The 21,625-nt window shown below is 38.8% G+C and overlaps 1 protein-coding gene across 1 annotated transcript in view; it reads right to left on the bottom strand.

The window, feature by feature from the left end:
- Nucleotides 1-209: 209 nt before the first annotated feature.
- The window catches only part of LOC145102137 (putative dolichyl-diphosphooligosaccharide--protein glycosyltransferase subunit 3B), a 42,844-nt gene continuing 21,428 nt past the window's right edge, over nucleotides 210-21,625 (bottom strand). Inside the window, exon 3 of the mRNA XM_079039498.1 lies at nucleotides 210-373. The gene's annotated coding sequence lies outside the window, so the exon portion shown is untranslated. The remainder of the gene's footprint in view (nucleotides 374-21,625) is intronic.

The following is a 21,625-nucleotide window of genomic DNA, read 5'->3' as shown; positions in this document are numbered from 1 at the left end:
TAAAGATACCAAAAATGTTAGGCGAATTCCTGCAATTTAAAATGGAAGTAGAATTAATGAAAGAGTAAATTATAGAAATCATCCCTATGGTTCGGGTAAAATTGTGTGTTTGGTCAATAACATTTTTTTTGCAGTCGGACCATTCCTGTGTTTTGTTTTTGTTTCGTTTTTGGTCCCAGATTTGTCACGACCCAATTTTTCCAAATAAATTTTTCATTTTTAAAATAATCAAAACATTCCCATAAACCATAATATCTCAATGACAATTGTTTTTTAAATTCATAACATCAACATAGAGTGTCTCCATAAAAATGAATGAGAGAGTGCGTGCAACTTCATCAAACCTTGTCATTGCCCTTAGGATCAAAAGTACCTGAAACAATCAACAACTTGTAAGCTAATGCTTAGTGAGTTCCCCAGAGCATATCCCACACAATCCACATAATCACATAATCCATATTAGTTACAATATATCTACATAAACCACATAAGCCAAGCATACAACATATACGGATGCCCTGGAAACCCTCCAGGGTCTTACTCCGGGTGCCTCGGGAACCCCCCGAGGTCTTAGCCCAAGGGTGCCCTGGAAACCCTCCAGGGTCTTACTCCGGGTGCCTCGGGAACCCCCCGAGGTCTTAGCCCAAGGATGCTCTGGAAACCCTCCAGGGTCTTACTCTGGGTACCTCGGGAACCCCCCGAGGTCTTAGCCCAAGGATGCCCTGGAAACCCTCCAGGGTCTTACTCCGGGTTCCTCGGGAACCCCCCGAGGTCTTATCCCAATGATGTCCTGGAAACCCTCCAATGTCTTACACATAAGTGCCTCGGGAACCCCCCGAGGTCTTTCATGCAAGTATCACAAATAACTAGCATACCACATATCTCATAACCAACTAGCATGTCACATAACAAATAATGGGTCGGCCTTGGTGCATTCGACCCATTGGTATGGTGAGGAGACTCACCTCTCAAGAATGTTGAACTAATAACATAAGTCCCAACGTGTAGCTCCAACTCAACTACCTACAACCATCAGATGACTGACTTTATCAAAATCCCAAAATACCCTAAAATACCCTGAAAGTCAAACTTGGTCAACCATGGTCAATGTCAAAGTCAACAACCAAGGTCAAGAGTCTATGTTGTCCCAACTCGTCAAGCGCATATAGCAACTCGTCGACTTCCTTCAGAGTCAATAAAACTGAAATCTCGAGTTAACTCGCCGAGTTACCTGAGTAACTCGTTGAGTCCTTTAGTGTCCAGGAGACCGAAAACTCTAATCAGCTCACCGAGATCACTCTAAATCCCGAAAACGGGTAAACCCTGCCCGACTCGTCGAGTTGGCTAATCAAGTGGTCGAGTTCCTTCAGCCCTTTTCATGTTCAGTCCTATCTAGTTGAATCCAAGGCTCCAAACTACAAATCCAGCCCCCTAGGGTGTAGTTACCACGTAAAGTTGCCAATTTTACGTGCATGCAAGGCCTTAAGAGGCTAAAATACTCAAAACTAAGGTTCATACAAGGTTTAGAGCATGGGAAAGGGCCTAGACTAGATAAAGTGGGCAACTTTATGTCTATAGAGGCCTAGAGGTGTCTAGATCTGAAACCATATCCTCATGACAAGTTCAAACCCGAGAATGATACCATTATGCACCAAAAGTGACAATATACTTTCACAAGATGAGATCTAAGCAAATAGTGGTCAAGGTAGCAACTTTATACCTCAAGATGGTTGCCAAAACATAGTAGATGTCGGATCTACTGCCTCTCTCTCTTTACTCCAACTTCTTCAAGCTCCAAATTCCCTTACAACCACACCAAAATTACTCTCCAAATCTCTCTCACACACTCAATAAGGTATAAGGCTCGATCTAGGATTTGTCTGGACTGCAAGCATGATAAGGGAGGCTACAAATGAGCCATAAGTTCTTTAAATAGGGTCCAAATCCCTAAAAATTAGGGTTTTCCTTTACAGCGTCTACTCGTCCAGTTAGGTCTTCCAACTCGTCGAGTAGACACTACGTCCCGCGTCTAAAATGATTTCTACTCGACGAGTTAGAGCTCCCCAACTCATCGAGTTCCAGTCTAAAACCATAAATTCTTGAGAAATAATTGATATCTAAAATGAGCGTTACAAATCTCCCCTACTTGAACTAGACTTCGGCCTCAAAGTCTGCTGATGCAAAAAAATCCGGGTAATGGTCTCGCATCTCAACTTCCGCCTCCCAAGTCTACTCAGAGCCTCTTCGGTGCTGCCATTGCACCTTCACTAACTTCAATTCCTTGTTACGAAGGACCTTACTCTTCCTATCCAGAATCGCAACGGACCTCTCAATGTAGTTCGGGCTCTCATCCACCTGAATGTCGTCCAGAGAAACAACTACGGCCTCGTCTGTGACATACTTCCGAAGCTGAGATACATGGAAGGTGTTGTGAATCTGGCTAAGCTCATCCAGCAAATCCAAACGGTAAGCTACCTTGCCCACCCGGGCGGTAATCCTGAACGAACCAATATATTGGGGCCCTAACTTGCCCCTCTTCTGGAACCTAATGACACCCTTCCATGGTGACACTTTCAACAACACGAAATCTCGCACCAGGAACTCGAGATCCGATCGACGCCGGTCTGCATAGCTCTTCTGATGGCTCTGTTCAACTTGCATCCTGTCGCGCACCTGTTGAATCAACTCATTAGTCTTGAGCTCTACCTCGGTGCTCCCCATGACCTGATGCCCTACCTCACCCCAGCAAACAGGGGTCCTACACCTCCGACCATACAACCTCTCAAACGGGGGTCGGTCGATACTAGCATGATAACTATTGTTATACAAAAACTCTGCTAGTGGGAGGTATGTATCCTAACTCCCTCCAAAATCCTATACGCATTCCCGCGACATATCCTCGAGCGTTTGAATAGTCCTCTCACTCTGGCCGTTTGTATGGGGGTGATAACTCGTGCTGAAATGTAACTAAGTGTCTAGTTCCTTGTGGAACTTCCTCCAGAATATGGATGTAAATCGAACATCCCGATCAAAGACTACTGACACTGGCACACGGTGCCTAACCACCACCTCTCGCACGTAAATATCTGCTAATTTTTCAACAAAAATGCTCTCGGAGATCGGAATAAAGTGGGCAATATTCGTTAATCTATCCCCAATAACCCATATGGCATCCACACCCCTCGTCGTTCTTGGCAACTTCGTGATGAAGTCCATGGTGATATGTTCCCACTTCCACATAGTATATCCATGGTTTATTAATATATTATGAGTTGTAATATATAAATATGAAATCATATTATTTAATTAGTATTGATCAAGAATTAATTTAGAATTAATTTAGTGATCAAAAGGAACTAATTAAATATGGACTCTTATATATAGAGCATGGGCCAAGTTCATTTAGGTTGGGCTAAGCTTGCATGGATAGTCCATGGAGTTTTTAACCCATGGATCCTATGGAAATGAAAGGTCATGGGTATTAGGGTTTACATGAATGTAACCCTAATCCACCATACTATATAAAGAGGTCTTTGGCACATGAAATGGCACTAGTGTATGTGTAAACAAGAGTGGGCCAATTTCTAGTGTGCTTACTATTCTCTCAAGCTTTCCGATGTGTTTTTGGTGATTTGTGATTCCAATTGAGGCTTCCACACTATTGGGGCTAAGCTCATAAAGTTCAAGACTTCAAGCTCCATCAAAAGGTATGTCATCTAACTAGGCTTTTGTAGTATAGCTGCTTCACATTATGCTAATTAAGATTAAAACCTTAGAATATCAAATATGTGCATGTATAATAGAGAAAAAATAGATCCAAGGTTTTTAGAGTTGCATGTACACCATAGGAGTGTTAGAATGCTCAAAACCCATCAGTGGTATCAGAGCCTAGGGTTGTTTTCAATTATACTTGATGTTATCTGCTTTTTAAGGCTGAAAATCAAAGTTTTTTTGTTGTCTGGACAGCTGAATCGATGAGTCCAGGGAGTGACTCGACGAGTCCATGCCTAAAAAGTGCCTAAAACCATCCAACTCGTCGAGTTGGTTCATGCACTCGACGAGTTGGACCCCCAGACAGCATATTTTCGAGTTTTAAGGATGGAATTGGACTAGAATCATTACCCTAAGCTGTTTTTGAACTTATAAACATGTTTTTGATGTGGTAATGATCATTCTAATCCAATTCAAAAGATAATTGTCAATAGATTCATGTTTTTTATTAGTTTAATTGTTAGGCTAATTACATGAAAATTGTTTGATTTGAATTGTCTTGTTCATATGAGTTTAATCTAGATCATAGTTTACCTTGACATATTTGTTTGTTTATTTGATGATCTAAATGGCCTTTAATGGATTCCATAACTTGTACTCAAGTTGTGGAAAACCAAAAGTTTTTTCTTTAAAAGAATTATTAAAGAGTCTTAGGTTATGAACTTGAAAAGTCTTTTCCCATAAATTGTTTTATGAGCTCCATAACTTGTCCTCAAGTTATGGATGTCCAAGAGTCTTGCCATTAAAAGCCATATTAAATTCATATGTTACAGAAATGAATTTTTTTTTAATAGTTTCAAAAATTGCCCTCAATTTTTGGAATTTGTAAAGTATCACACACACTTTAATTCCAAACCCTAGAGTTATAAAAGTTAAAATTCAACCCTTACACTTTATTGTATTATGAGTTAATAATATATATATATATATATATATATATGTATGTATGTATGTATGTATAAGACCAAGTCAGTCTTACCATTAGTAGGCCTCATCAACGAAGCCGGTCTATAAGGGGGTATAAGGTTACTGCTTATAAAATGGCAGTTTAATGGGTGTCCACTCTCACCCACCGCTTCCTTGACTGGTGGAGGGTCGTCAGTAGAACGGGTAGGACAAGGACTATAATTCTCATTATAACTATAATGATAAATATAAAGTAACTAAACCTTTTATAAATTCCCAATCTTAGTTACTTTAGGAAAATGTGAATTTGGTGCTAACCCATGAAATTACACTTTGCACCTTGCTTAAGTCGTTAGTGGAGCGCGTGTGGTTAACCGGCATACTAACTTGGATTTAACAAGGTTGGCAAATGGTGGCTTAAGGTTTATCATAGATCGGTGGAGCACGTATGGTTAACCGGCACATCCATTAGGTGATAAACATTAAGAGTACCAAGTTAATTTTCATGGTTATTCACACCTTGTTTGTGATCCTCGGCATCCCAGTCACAAACTTGAGAGGTCACAATTGAGATTTAAACATGTCATTGAAAAGTTCAATGAATCTCAAAAGATCTAGGAGTTTCAATCCAATTAATACCTAATGCCTATTTCGTTTTTCATGGTGGAAATTGGTGAATCGTCATTCGCCTACCTTCAAATATTTTATAGCTTGGATTATGACATCCCTCTTCTAAGTTATAAAATATTGTGTTGGGTCCTAGCCTTAATATTTCATATTGGGTGTTATATTAAGAACTTAAATCAACTAACTTGAATTTCTCCCATTGAAGATGTCTGGTTCAGACAACTATGATCATCCCAAATCCCTTGGAACAAGCTTTCCTAATGAAGATGATGGCCCGTGGTTGCTGTTGGGTTTTGGTATAATACAACATCCTATGGTGCACATATGTAACGCCCGTAGATTAGGGCTAGTCAATTTAGAGACGATAAGCATCAAAAATGACTTTTTAATGGAAGATTATTTAGAAGGATTAATCTTAACCAAGTTTTAGTATATGTCACAAGGTTTCCGTGCATATAAAGAACGCCGAAATCCGAGTTATAACGAAGAAGTTGTGACCTGTCGAAGTTTCGCGACAAAACTGGCACGACCTAGCGCGACCCAGCGCGACGTAAATAGTAAACTTAAGGTAGATAGATATCTATCCTTAGTGATCTAAACGAGAGTCGAATATTTCTTCGATAGTAGTCCAACGATAAAAAGACAGACGAAAACGGAGTTCGGATGAAGGAGTTATGAGTTTATAACGGAGTTTTCCTGTCCCGGCCTACTAAAGATAATATATAAGTAATATACTTATAATATATTAAAAATAAAGTCAAAATTAGCCAATGGAGTCTAAACGAGAGTTGTAGATCATAATCTCACCTTCACGTCGATATAAAGAACGTCGAAAACTGAGTTCGTATGCGAAAGTTATGAATTTCTGAAGTTCGGGGCGCGAAACCCCAAAACTGTCAGAGACCACGACGTGGCAAGCAGTGCCACGACGTGGCAAGTCTCCTGACACCTCCAGGAGGCCCCCAGATGCAACTTGGGATGACGCATGCAATGAAGACCAAGCCCACGACGTGGAAAAAGGTTGCCACGACGTGGCAAGGGCCAAATTTGCCCTATAAATAGATTTGAAGGGCCAGGCGTTTAGGGTTGCTGTTTTCTCTCTTCTCTCTCCCGTTTTACCTCGATTTGCGTGCCAAAAGTACCCCGAAGCCCCGGTATCATTCCCGAGTCCCGAAGCAAGATCCGAAGCCCCAAGAATCCCGAAGAGCGTGATTCCCGAGCCGAAGCTCTGCCCGCGAGAAGTTCGATTTTTGTGAAGATCTTCCAGATCTGCGGAGAGATACTACTTCTACAAGCCGTAGTGCTGTCCGATCATCTTCTGATCAAGTGGTGTGTAGTTACTTTCTTCTAACACATAAATATTAAGTATTTTCTATAAAATACGTGCTATGTGTATAATATAAAATTGTTTATACGTGTGGGTGTATAGTCCCTTTCATAAACACGGGTATAATACAAGTATTGTTTGAATGTATTAAGTATATGTTTGGGAGAGTGTGTGGTTACTTTCTTCTAACACATAAATATGAAGTATTTGTTATAAAAATACGTGCTATGTGTTTATATATTGTTGTTTATTTGAGATGAGTATGGAATGAATGTTTTATATAGTTTTTAAATGAGTTAAACTCTATATGTATTTTATATCTACAAATATGTTGGGTAGAACATGGGTAGATGAGATAGTTGGTATGTGATAAACTGATGAGGTATGAAAGATGATTAAGAATGATATTGGTAGATGCACCAATTAAGGAATGTTATAAAACTAGCAGATGCGCTTGAGAATAATATCGGTAGATGCACCAAGTAGTAAATGTCGTGATCTTGGCAGACGCGCCAAATAGAGATTGTCGTAACAATAGTAGATGCGCTTATAGGGTAATCTTGGCAGATGCGCTTATAGGATAATCTTGGTAGACGCGCTTATAAGATAATGTCGGCAGATGCGCCTAAAAGAGAATGTCATAAACCTGGCAGTCGCGCCTCATAGTGTATGACGTAATCATGGCAGAGGCGCTTAAAGGATAATATTGGCAGATGCGCCTTATGTAGAAATGGAAGTTTGTGCTAATTCCTTAGGTCAATCCTTAGGAATGAATTAAGGAAGGATAGTTGATTAATAGGGTAAAACCTTAAGAAATAAAGAAGATAATGGTGATGGGTAATTGGGTTGATTGTTTAATGGTTGAATATAATAATTATATTATTGTGGGTCGAAAACCCTATATGCTCACCAGGCTCCCAAGCCTGACCCACTCAGTTTAATTGTATCACAGGTATCGATACGAAGCTGCTTTGCACTGAGAGATTAAAGGAGATGTAAATCTTTAGTGTAAATAATGTAAGTTCTGTTTATGCTTATGTGTCTGTATCGGAACATGACATCCCGAGATTTTGTTATATAATAAAAATACATTTCTTTAAAGAAATGCTTTGATAAATCTTTATCATATTTTGGGAACAAATTTCGCAACTGTTTTCTTTAAAAGATTACTCTGAGTTTAAAAACAAGCATAAACAAATCGGTCTTTTCTGGCCGTGAAATTGGGGATGTCACAACATACAACCCTAAATACCTTGGATCTATGTTTTCACTAATTATACATGCAAATGGTTTCCAAGGCATTAAACCTATAACTAGCATGCATTTGACATAAACCATATAATATACTAGTTAGGGAAACATACATTTTATGTGGCTTGAAGTCTTGATGTATTTGGCCTTAAGAGCTTAGCACCAATAGTATGAAATGCCTCAAATGGAATCACAACACACCTAGTACAAAGGTGGCTCTTGAGAGAGAATTCCATGCACCAAAACACCTCCATATTTCTCTAAGAAAAGAAGTGGTGATTTTGGCTATGGAGTAACCTATTTATATGTAGGATTCCAAGGGTCATGGGTATAACCCATAATCCATACCCATGGGTTTTATGATCCATGGTTCATGTGGCCCAACTCTTTATGTATCCATACATAAACTTGGTCCAACATGGGTCATAAGCCCAACACATATAAATATAACTAATTATCATAATTAGTCCCCATAGATTTAATTAGTCTCTTTTGATCACTAAATTAATTCCAAATTAATTCTTGATCGATACTAATTAAAACATATGATTTCATATTAATATATTATAACTTATAATATATTAATAAACCATAAATAACCTTCTCTCAAAATTCCATCCTAACAAATTGTCCTGATGATATGCAACCCAAATGGATCATGCTACTCTTGGGTCAAGTACATACCAATAATAGTTATGGGCTTAGACATCTAATCCAATAGTTGGTTCATGGAAATTATACTTCTCTTCCTCCTCCTCCTCCAATTATTCTCCCTAACTCACAAGTTCTTCAATAGTTCAAGGTCACTCAAGCCCTATTGACAAGCAAAGTCTATGTGGGCTCACATATTGGAGATGAAGTCACATATTGACAAGTCGGGAGAGTTGGGTGTCAAGATCTTGAGGAAGTTGTGTAACGCCTGTGTTTCCGGACTTGCCATTTGTAGCAATATAATAGTCTAGATTAACCTTTGTAACCCGTTTTGAAATAATAAGATTGTATTATTTGAGTATTATGTGTTTTGTGCTTAATTGCTTAATTATGTGGTTTGATTAATTAAGAATAAAAATAAGCGTCAAAATTTAAGTGTAAAATAAACTTAATATCTTTGGTTAATGTTGTAGTAGTTGAAACGAGGTTTCCGAATATATATAGAACGCCCAAATCTGACTTCGTATGAGGAAGTTATGATTTATCGAAGTTCCGGCTTAGCGGTATACAGTCTGAAATACTCGATTTGAGATCGAGCGGTTTTTAGCCGAAGCAATCTAAATGAGAATCGAAGGTCTCGTTGTTGGTATCGAAGCGATAAAAAGTTAGGCGAGAACGGACGTCAAACGAAGAAGTTATGAATTTATAACGAAGTTTTTCTGTCGCGGCCTATTAAAAATAAATAATAAAAATAAAGTCAAAATTAGCCGACGGAGTCTAAACGAAAGTTGTAGAGTGTGGTCTCACCTTTCCGAGGATATAAAGAACGTCGAAAACGGAGTTCGTATGAAGAAGTTATGAATTTCTGAAGTTTAGTAATCATTTTGTATTTAAATTTAAATCAAAATTCGGAAGCATTATCCGAAGGAGTCACCGATCTGATCCGAGGTACGCCCCGCGTACTCCGAGGGATGTCGACACTCGCACTCGAGCACTTCGGATACGTAAGCAATGACGTTTTGGGCAATACGCCCCGCGTACTCCGAGGCTCCAGCCTCTATATAAAGGAATCCGAAGACAGCCTTATGTCTTGTTCATTTTCTTCTCTTCTCTCTAGTCTTTTGCATCGTTTTTCGTGTCGAAGCTATCCCGAAGCCCCGGTAATATTCCCGAGTCCCGAAGCAAGTCCCGAGATCCCGAAGATCCCGAGAAGTGCAGTTCCCGAGTCGAAGCTCTGCCCGCGAGAAGTTCGATTTTCGAGGAGATCTTCCAGATCTGCTGAGGAATACTACTTCTATAAGCCGTAGTGCTGTCCGATCATCTTCTGATCAAGTGAGTGTATACTACCTTTCATAAACACAATAATAATACGAGTTTGGTTCGAGTGTATTAATTATATTGTTGTTTATAAGTGTGAGTGTGTAGTTATTTTCTTCTAATACAATAATACGAAGTATTTTATATAAAAATACGTGATATGTGTATATATTTGGTTGTGTTATGTGTGAATGAGTATTCACTCTCTTCTATCTTATAGATCTGCTTATTTCTTTATGAGATACGTGTTATGTGTGTGTGTGCCTCATCTGTTATGTGATATATGTGTTGATTAAAGTATGCTATACAGGTTTTCTTTAAACTATGTATACAAATGTATATTTTTATCTACTAATATGTTGGGTAGAACATGGGTAGACCGTTGGTGTGTAATAAACAGATGAGAGGCCTCGTTGTTGTTTGATTGAGTCATCTAGCGGAGTTTAGATGACGACCACTGGCTATTCTAGACAGTCTTGTGGAAACATTAGCAGGTTCGCCACCTGTAGGTGTTAATGAACTTGGGTGTTCATTCGCTGTACTCCATCCCCCTCATGGTTGCCTTATTTGACTTATATTGCTGAGGTACCCCCGAAGCATGTGTTGTCGCCCCGATGAAATATTCTTAGACTAGGTCCCTTATGTTAGTTGTTTTAGGGACATTAAAGTGAGAATAACGGGAATGGGTAATTGGGTTATTGTTGGTTGGTGAAAATTAAATATGATATTTATTGTGGGTTGAAAACCCTATATGCTCACCAGGCTCCCAAGCCTGACCCACTCAGTTTTAAATTGTATTACAGGTAGTGGCGGAAGGGCATGAGATGGATGAACCATCAAGTTGTTTTGTTTACAAGTCTGCATATGTTTATATTTGTTATATGACTTGTAATGTATTCGTTTATGCTTATTGGTCTGTATCGGAACATGACACCCCGAGTTTTGATTATAATGAAAATACATTTCTTTTATGAAATGCTTCGGTAAACAATGTTTTATCATGTTTTGTTTTTGGGAACAAATTCCGCAACTCTTTCAAATCAAAAGGATTTACTCTGAAAATATTTAAAAGCATAAATGAAAATCGGTCTTTTCTGGCCGAGATTTTGGGGATGTTATAGTTGGTATCAGAGCATTAGTTTAAGCGAACTAGGAATTTGTAGGATTTCTAGACTTAAACTTAGAATGCTAAGTGAAGTTTTGAGATGTGTGTCTGTTGTGATTTAGACACGAGCACTAGTTTATTTTAGGAAAGTTGCCTAAAATGCTTTATGTGCTAAATGTTATATGTTGCCATATATGATATTATTTGTTCGGATCTATGGTATGTTGCCGACCGGATCTAGAAACCTTATGTGTGTAGGATTCTAAGCGTACGTCTACGATATTAGAACTAGCATGTAAACGTTTCGGAGTGATAAGGATGATTTGAATATCTATCATGATTGAGGATCTAATTTCACCTTATTCGGTGTAGATCAAAATGGTGAGAACAAGAAGTGGAGTTGGAAATGCTGACGAAAACAGGAATCAACCACCAGTGATTGAGCCAATACCTGTCGTAGCAGCAGCACCTGAGCCGATAACCATGGCTGGTGTGCAATTGATGATTCAGACGATGTTGGATCGTCAGATGGATGAAACTAGACGGTTGCTTCAACAAAATCGTGAAGAACTGTCGATTCGTGTGGAAGAGCCTGAATTAAATGAAGGGCACTCGGAAGGTGGAAACTTCAGTGGGTCTATTGGTCCAGCCAACCCACCGATAGTTAGGCAAGATAACCATGATGGAAGGAATGATGGAATGGGATGCAAGTACAAGGACTTTTTGACTTGTAAACCATCGACCTTCAATGGAAAGGAGGATCCGATTGGGGTTATCGATTGGATCTCCGAAATGGAGCTAGCCTTCATGACGTGTGGCTGCAGAGGTAAGTTGCAAACTATCTATGCCGTGCGTCAATTCCGAGGTGGAGCTGTTCGTTGGTGGAACACTCTAGGGAAGACCTTAAGCCCTAATGAGCCACTGCAATTGTCATGGGCAGAATTCTTGGTGCAGTTCAAGCGCAAGTTTTGTTCGGCTCAAAATCTGTTGGAGTTGGAGAATAAGTTTTTGACATTGACGAAAGGTAGCATGTCAGTTGATGAATACACCAATAACTTCACCGATAAGATGGAGTTTGCCTTGCGTATCGTTCCAGACGAGCTGACAAAGGTGGATCGGTATGCGAAGGGACTTCCATGGGAGTACGAGGTGCCGGTACGTCAGGCACTTACTCTAGAGGCAGCTATCTGGGCTGCCAAGTCTGTGGAGAACATGATCAAGGGGAGAACCACCGTCAAGGTTGAGGTTGGTGAGAAAAGGAAGTTTGAAGGAACATCTGGTTCCAGTAAGAAGAGCAAATTTTCGAAATCTGATTCGAAAAAGTTTGGAGGAAAAGGAGGCGAAGCAAAGTGGTGTGATAAGTGTAAGAAAAAGCACTTTGGGAAATGTAGCGAGGATGTGACCTGCTACAAGTGTGGAAAGGTTGGACATTTTGCCAATGAATGTCCGAACAACAAAAGGATGTGTTTTGGGTGTAATGAAGAGGGGCATATTTTGAAAGACTGTCCGAAGAAGAAGGAGGCAGCTAGGCCCAACATTCCACCAAAGCCAAAGGCGAGAGCATTCCAGATGACACTCGAAGCTGCGAAAGATGAAGCTGATGTCGCTTCAGGTACCTTTCTCGTAAATGATTTACCTGCTCAAATATTGTTTGATTCTGGAGCCAACTACTCCTTTATGTCGCATGAGTTTGGTAGAAAGCTAGCTTTTCCTATTGATAGACTAGATGATGCTTTATTAGTCGAAGTAGCTAGTGGCAAGTTTGTACCTGTTAGCCATCGTATGAAAAACGTCTTGATCGACCTTAATGGGAATAAGTTTCTCGAGGAATTATTGCCTATCGAACTAAATGGTTTCGACATCGTGTTGGGAATGGATTGGCTTAGCGCCAATGATGCCGAAATTTTGTGCAAGAAGAAGATAGTTAAAGTAAACCCGCCTGGAAAAGATTCGTTTATGGTGTATGGGGACAAACGACGAGTGAATTCTGGGATCATTTCTCTAATGAAAGCCAGAAAGTGTTTGACCAAGGGATGTACATCATATTTAGCATTTGTGATTGATGCTAAGAAGGAAAAGAAGGATTTTCCGGAAGTGTTCCCCGAGGATCTTCCTGGATTACCACCTGATAGACAAGTGGAGTTCAGAATAGACTTGTTACCAGGAACCACGCTAATAGCAAAAGCACCTTATCGATTAGCACCGACGGAGATGAAGGAGTTAATGATGCAACTTCAGGAGTTGTTGGACAAAGGTTTCATTAGACCTAGTTCATCGCCCTGGGGAGCTCCGGTGTTATTTGTAAAGAAGAAAGATGGAAGTATGAGAATGTGCATCGATTACAGAGAGCTGAACAAGGCAACAATAAAGAATAGATATCCGTTGCCGAGGATTGATGACCTGTTTGATCAATTGCATGGTTCGAGCTATTTCTCGAAGATCGATCTTAGGTCAGGATATCATCAGCTGAAAGTAAGAGAGCAAGATATCGAGAAGACTGCATTCAGAACTAGATATGGACACTACGAGTTCTTGGTTATGTCGTTTGGACTAACCAATGCTCCAGCAGCGTTCATGGATTTGATGAATAGGGTTTGTAATCCTTTCCTTGATAAATCTGTGATAGTGTTCATAGACGACATTCTGATCTACTCGAAAAGCCAGGAGGAGCATGGCAGGCACTTGCGAGAAGTGTTAGAAGTTTTGAAGAAGGAGAAGCTTTATGCGAAGTTCTCCAAATGTGATTTTTGGATTCGTGAGGTCCAATTCTTGGGTCACGTGGTCAACCAAGAAGGGATAATGGTTGATCCAGCGAAGATCGAAGCTGTGACGAAGTGGGAACAACCGAAAAGTCCCACGGAGATTCGAAGCTTTTTAGGATTAGCCGGATATTACCGAAGGTTTATCCAAGGTTTTTCTTCGATTGCTACTCCATTAACAGCTTTGACCCACAAAGGAGCAACTTATGCTTGGAGTGAGAAGCATAAAGAAGCATTCGAGAAGTTAAAGAAGAAGCTATGCGAGGCACCGATACTTTCTCTACCCGATGGAGTTGAAGACTTCGCTGTTTATAACGATGCGTCTGGTGTTGGATTGGGTTGTGTTTTGACTCAAAGAGAAAAGGTGATAGCATATGCGTCTCGACAGTTGAAAGAGCATGAAAAGAATTACCCGACTCATGATTTGGAGTTGGCAGCGGTAGTTTTTGCTCTGAAAATATGGAGGCATTACCTCTATGGCACGAAGTGCAAACTTTTCACTGATCATAAGAGTCTCCAATACCTCTTTAATCAGAAAGAATTGAATATGAGGCAACGACGCTGGCTAGAATTACTTAAAGACTACGACTGCGAGATACTTTACCACCCCGGTAAAGCTAATGTTGTTGCTGATGCTCTCAGTCGGAAGGTCAATCTTGAAAGGAAGAGGCCAAGAGCGTTGAGAATTGAAGTTGTCTCGACCATTGTGGAAAGTATAAAGAAAGCTCAAGAGGAAGCTTCTGAGAAAAATGACCGAAAGGAGGAACGTTTGGGTAAAACGTTGGTGTTTGGTACTAACGGTCATGGACTGAAGGTATTCCAAGATCGTATTTGGGTACCTAAGTCAGGAGGAATTAGGGATCTTCTGATGGAAGAAGCTCACAAGACCATGTACTCGATTCATCCGGGTAGCACTAAAATGTATAGGGACCTGAAACCCTACTACTGGTGGCCGACGATGAAGCTTGATGTTGCAAAGTATGTGGCCGAGTGTGTGACTTGTGCGAGAGTCAAGACACAACATCAGAAACCGTACGGGAGTTTAGAACCTTTGCCTGTGCCTATGGGTAAGTGGGAAAACATTGCTATGGATTTTGTCACTAAACTGCCCAGAACAAAGAATGGTCACGACATGATTTGGGTGGTCGTTGATCGATTCACTAAGAGTGCGCATTTCATAGCGGCCAGGGAGAAATGGTCTATGGAAAAGCTTGCGAATTCTTACGTGAAGGAAATTGTGAGGCTTCACGGTGTTCCGTTAACGATTGTATCGGATCGTGATAGCCGTTTCACCTCAAGGTTTTGGAAAAGTCTACAAGAGGAAATGGGTACCAAGTTATGTTTAAGCACAGCTTACCATCCGCAGACTGATGGTCAGAGTGAAAGAACAATACAAACACTTGAAGATATGCTGAGAGCATGTACCTTGGAATTCCTAGGTAATTGGGATGAACATTTACCGTTGGTAGAATTTTCCTATAATAATAGTTTTCACTCGAGCATTAAGATGGCACCTTATCAAGCTTTGTATGGACAGAAGTGTCGTACGCCGTCTTGTTGGCTTGAGGCTGGGGAAAAGCAGTTTATGGGACCGGAGATGGTTCATCAAACTGCTGAAAAGTTGAAAATAATTAGGGAAAGAATGTTAGCAGCTCAAGATCGTCAAAAGAGCTATGCTGACAAGAAGCGAAGACCGATGACTTTTGAGGTTGGAGATTCGGTTTTGCTTAAAGTCTCGCCGTGGAAGGGACTTATAAGATTTGGAAAAAGGGGAAAGTTGAGTCGAAGGTTTATTGGACCGTTTAAAGTCCTTCAGAGGATTGGGAATCAAGCTTACAAGCTCGAATTACCCGAAGAACCGAATGGAATTCACAACACCTTTCATGTGTGTTATTTGAGGAAGTTCACGGGAGAAGTTCCCGATATAATTCCAATTTCTGAATTGAGAATTGATGAGAACAAAAGGTTGATTGAAGAACCAGAGGCAATTGTTGACCGAAAGACTAAGAAGTTGCGATGCAAAATGGTTGGGTTAGTGCTTGTCCGATGGAAACACACGAATGGGCCGAATCTCACCTGGGAGACGGAGAGTGACATGTTGAGTCGCTATCCGCATTTGTTTGTTGATGTGTGATTCCGGGGACGGAATCATTCTAAGGTGGAGAAAATTGTAATGCCTGTGTTTCCGGGCTTGCCATTTGTAGCAATATAATAGTCTAGATTAACCTTTGTAACCCGTTTTGAAATAATAAGATTGTATTATTTGAGTATTATGTGTTTTGTGCTTAATTGCTTAATTATGTGGTTTGATTAATTAAGAATAAAAATAAGCGTCAAAATTTAAGTGTAAAATAAACTTAATATCTTTGGTTAATGTTGTAGTAGTTGAAACGAGGTTTCCGAATATATATAGAACGCCCAAATCTGACTTCGTATGAGGAAGTTATGATTTATCGAAGTTCCGGCTTAGCGGTATACAGTCTGAAATACTCAATTTGAGATCGAGCGGTTTTTAGCCGAAGCAATCTAAATGAGAATCGAAGGTCTCGTTGTTGGTATCGAAGCGATAAAAAGTTAGGCGAGAACGGACGTCAAACGAAGAAGCTATGAATTTATAACGAAGTTTTTCTGTCGCGGCCTATTAAAAATAAATAATAAAAATAAAGTCAAAATTAGCCGACGGAGTCTAAACGAAAGTTGTAGAGTGTGGTCTCACCTTTCCGAGGATATAAAGAACGTCGAAAACGGAGTTCGTATGAAGAAGTTATGAATTTCTGAAGTTTAGTAATCATTTTGTATTTAAATTTAAATCAAAATTCGGAAGCATTATCCGAAGGAGTCACCGATCTGATCCGAGGTACGCCCCGCGTACTCCGAGGGATGTCGACACTCGCACTCGAGCACTTCGGATACGTAAGCAATGACGTTTTGGGCAGTACGCCCCGCGTACTCCGAGGCTCCAGCCTCTATATAAAGGAATCCGAAGACAGCCTTATGTCTTGTTCATTTTCTTCTCTTCTCTCTAGTCTTTTGCATCGTTTTTCGTGCCAAAGCTATCCCGAAGCCCCGGTAATATTCCCGAGTCCCGAAGCAAGTCCCGAGATCCCGAAGATCCCGAGAAGTGCAGTTCCCGAGTCGAAGCTCTGCCCGCGAGAAGTTCGATTTTCGAGGAGATCTTCCAGATCTGCTGAGGAATACTACTTCTATAAGTCGTAGTGCTGTCCGATCATCTTCTGATCAAGTGAGTGTATACTACCTTTCATAAACACAATAATAATACGAGTTTGGTTCGAGTGTATTAATTATATTGTTGTTTATAAGTGTGAGTGTGTAGTTATTTTCTTCTAATACAATAATACGAAGTATTTTATATAAAAATACGTGCTATGTGTATATATTTGGTTGTGTTATGTGTGAATGAGTATTCACTCTCTTCTATCTTATAGATCTGCTTATTTCTTTATGAGATACGTGTTATGTGTGTGTGTGCCTCATCTGTTATGTGATATATGTGTTGATTAAAGCATGCTATACAGGTTTTCTTTAAACTATGTATACAAATGTATATTTTTATCTACTAATATGTTGGGTAGAACATGGGTAGACCGTTGGTGTGTAATAAACAGATGAGAGGCCTCGTTGTTGTTTGATTGAGTCATCTAGCGGAGTTTAGATGACGACCACTGGCTATTCTAGACAGTCTTGTGGAAACATTAGCAGGTTCGCCACCTGTAGGTGTTAATGAACTTGGGTGTTCATTCGCTGTACTCCATCCCCCTCATGGTTGCCTTATTTGACTTATATTGTTGAGGTACCCCCGAAGCATGTGTTGTCGCCCCGATGAAATATTCTTAGACTAGGTCCCTTATGTTAGTTGTTTTAGGGACATTAAAGTGAGAATAACGGGAATGGGTAATTGGGTTATTGTTGGTTGGTGAAAATTAAATATGATATTTATTGTGGGTTGAAAACCCTATATGCTCACCAGGCTCCCAAGCCTGACCCACTCAGTTTTAAATTGTATTACAGGTAGTGGCGGAAGGGCATGAGATGGATGAACCATCAAGTTGTTTTGTTTACAAGTCTGCATATGTTTATATTTGTTATATGACTTGTAATGTATTCGTTTATGCTTATTGGTCTGTATCGGAACATGACACCCCAAGTTTTGATTATAATGAAAATACATTTCTTTTATGAAATGCTTCGGTAAACAATGTTTTATCATGTTTTGTTTTTGGGAACAAATTCCGCAACTCTTTCAAATCAAAAGGATTTACTCTGAAAATATTTAAAAGCATAAATGAAAATCGGTCTTTTCTGGCCGAGATTTTGGGGATGTTATAAGTTGGTTGTTGATTAGGTTCTTCAGTCACTTTCTAAGTCACATAGTGAGTTCCTTTAGGACTACTATATGACCGACCATGACATGACCCTTAATGATCTTACTATTTTCTTGATGTTGTTAAATCAGCAATGATTAGGAGCACTGGTAAAGCAAATTTGATTGGAAGATCGACTTCCCAAACTTCCATGGACATTGACAATGGTAACATTGGAAATACAAAAAAGCTTTCTCTTCCCAATGGAAAGGGATCAGCCATAGTCAACTCGGTTGACCAAATGGTAAAGAGAAAGGCTAAGTCTAAGATAGTCTCGTGCACCATTCCTAAAGGGTCCATATGTTTCTATTGCCAAGAGAAGGGGCATTGGTTGCGAAGCTGCCCTAACTACCTGAAAGATCTGAGAGAATGAAGAATCAAAAGGTTTGACTCTGCTTCAGGATCAAGCAAAGGGAAGGTAACTAAAAAGAAGAGTATGATGAATCTAATCGCGAAGATGGATTTCATTCTCATGGTTTGACATCGGATTTTTGAGCTACTACTTAGGGGTTATGATAGATTGCTAGGAAATATGTAATAGCATAGTTTCCATTTAAAGTTGCATTGTAAGGAAAAAGTTTTTTCCAACATTTTTTATAAATAAATAAAATTTGTTTTATTTTATATCTCCTTGCAATGGCATTTGTGGAAAATTGATGTTTGTATGGTTCTAGCAATAATGGAAATATGAATTTGATTCTTTCATTTGTCGTAGTGTCTAAATTTACCAAATAAGGAAAGATTCTCATCACCCAAGATTCAATTTGACAGAAACTTGGAATCATGCAAGTTTTATTGTATGATGAATGTGAATTTTCGTCTTTGGAAAATTAAGACTGATTCCTTGTTCACATGTATATGCGAGTCAAGTGAAGGACTAAGGGATCGAGTATACATTCTTGTGCACTGGTCAAGTCCACCACAAAGATCGATAAGACTATTCGTCATGATTTACTAAAGTTTAGTAAAATATGGTTATACTTACAAGTTTAAGTATAATTATGAAACATTGGAAAAGTTTCGATGTATGGCAAAACGAATGAGAAGAATCAAATTAGGCAGAAAGATAAAAGTTTCTTAAATCTGAAAAGATGGGAGAGTACTTTAGTATCATGTTTTGTGATCATTTTAATGATTAAGAAACCATATCACAATTGGTCTTCTAAGGACATCTTAGTGCATTCCTATGGCTAATAGCAGGAATCATGATATGTTGAAATGGTTAAAATCAAGAAGATGAGTCATACTTCGTTCCAAAAAAATTCTTAGAGTCATACTCCAAGATTGTAACTTGAGTGACAGATCTTAAAGAAGGTTTATAACACTTGTCAAATTTAAGAGTAAAATGTGTTCTACTCTTGAAATTGGTAGGTTGTGATGTTTTGGATAAAACAAAGACCAACTAACGCCAATTATGTGAAGTGTTTGTCTTTATGAGAATCCACACTATCTCTTGAATATTTTTTTGTCAAGGAATGGTTCTTGGCAAGAGAGTCTTATATGACAAGAGAATAGTGGGAGTCTAAAACATCCTGAAAGAGTTTCAAGAACTAATCAAGAATAAAACATGTAGTTTATCACTAGTGCACGACTTGAGGTTTGTAACCTATCGTGTTGACATATTCTTATTTTTGTGCCCATTCCAGTTAAAAGTTGACTATGCATCTAAGTTCTACAAGTTCTCAATTGTTTGCATAACAACTTGGAAGCAATGGTAGGCCTTTGTGCTGCCAGGTGGCAATAATTTAAGATTGCACAAGTTTAGTCCATATGAGTTTGGATTTGTCACTAACCCTGCCTTGTGATTATGGTTTTGACAAATTCACATGGATAGGAAAACATACACCATAAAATCTAAGTGTCATAAGGTTTCTCTCCGATTCATGAAAATGATGATGAGGAAACGCTTTCACTGAGTAGATTTTAAGTAGACAGCAATTGTGATATTTGCATTCTCAAAATCGTTAGTGGAGCATGTGTGGTTAACCGACACACTAACATGGACTTGTGAGAAATGGCAAAGGTCTAAACAATTGAGACTATGATTGCGGCATCCCTTTTCATAGTACTAAAAATTGTTTAGACACACATGTAAGCTATCTAAGGAAAGGTGTATGATTTTGATAAAGTTTTATCAAAGAATCTCGTATCAGAAATCTAAACTTTGGTAAGAAAGTCAATAAAGTATTGATTTATAGAAGTCCAGGTGATTTTTGAGTACATGTCAAAGCTAGTGGGAGCATAACTGTTATGCTAATAATTATCATGTTAGTGGGAGCATGATAATTATGATAAATATTGCAAGTTAGCAATGATAATTATAGAAAACAAAAGTTTCAATTGGGAAAAGTTGGTTTGCTATAATTAAGGGAGAGGAAATTATACTTCATTTCAATTCTAAAAGCTTAGATTGAGATTGTAATCATCTTTAGTCCAGGAAATATATATATATATATATATATATATATATATATATATATATATATGAGTTTTATGTTGGAATGGTTCAACTTAAGGAAATTCTATATATATTGCGTTCTCAAAATTCAATTATGATTACGGCATCCCTCTTCATAGTCAAATTTTGAGAACATGACAAATAAAAAATATTGTAGCAAAAGACTGGTCTAGGATCATGTCTTTATGTGAGACATCATGAATCATGTTCCATATGTTTCGGATGTAGGATCGATTATATGTGCTATAATATTTATCCTTTCTAAATTTCCTAAAATTCTTAGGGCATTAAAAGGGGAAAAGATCTAGAATCGGATATGACTAAAATGATTAAGCAATCGTTAAGGACAATCTAAGGTTTTACCAAAGATTGGTTGTTCATGGACAGTTGGAAAGTATGGTGCAAATTTTTGGAAAGGACCATATTGAAATATTCTAAGCCCATAACTATTACTGGTATGTATTCGACCCGAGAGTAGCATGGGCCATTTGGGTCGCACTTCATCGGAACAATTTGTATGGATAGTCTTTTGAGAATAGTATGTCTATGGTTTATTAATATATTATGAGTTGTAATATATTAATATGAAATCATATTATTTAATTAGTATTGATCATGAATTAATTTAGTGATCAAAAGGAACTAATTAAATATGGATTCTTATATATATATATATATATATATATATATAGCATGGGCCAAGTTCATTTAGGGTGGGCTAAGCTTGCATGGATAGTCCATGGAGTTTTTAACCCATGGATCCTATGGAAATGAAAGGTCATGGGTATTAGGGTTTACATGAATGTAACCCTAATCCTCCATACTATATAAAGAGGTCTTTGGAACATGAAATGGCACTAGTGTGTGTGTAAACAAGAGTGGGCAAATTTCTAGTGTGCTTACTATTCTCTCAAGCTTTCCAAGGTGTTTTTGGTGATTTGTGATTCCACTTGAGGCTTCCACACTATTGGGGCTAAGCTCTTAAAGTTCAAGACTTCAAGCTCCATTAAAAGGTATGTCATCTAACTAGGCTTTTGTAGTATAGTTGCTTCACATTATGCTAGTTAGGAT

This window comes from Lactuca serriola, chromosome 4 (assembly GCF_051521515.1).
Source record: "Lactuca serriola cultivar US96UC23 chromosome 4, Lser_US96UC23_V15, whole genome shotgun sequence".
In the NCBI taxonomy this organism is placed as follows: domain Eukaryota; kingdom Viridiplantae; phylum Streptophyta; class Magnoliopsida; order Asterales; family Asteraceae; genus Lactuca; species Lactuca serriola.
This window is presented reverse-complemented; position numbering and strand designations above follow the sequence as displayed.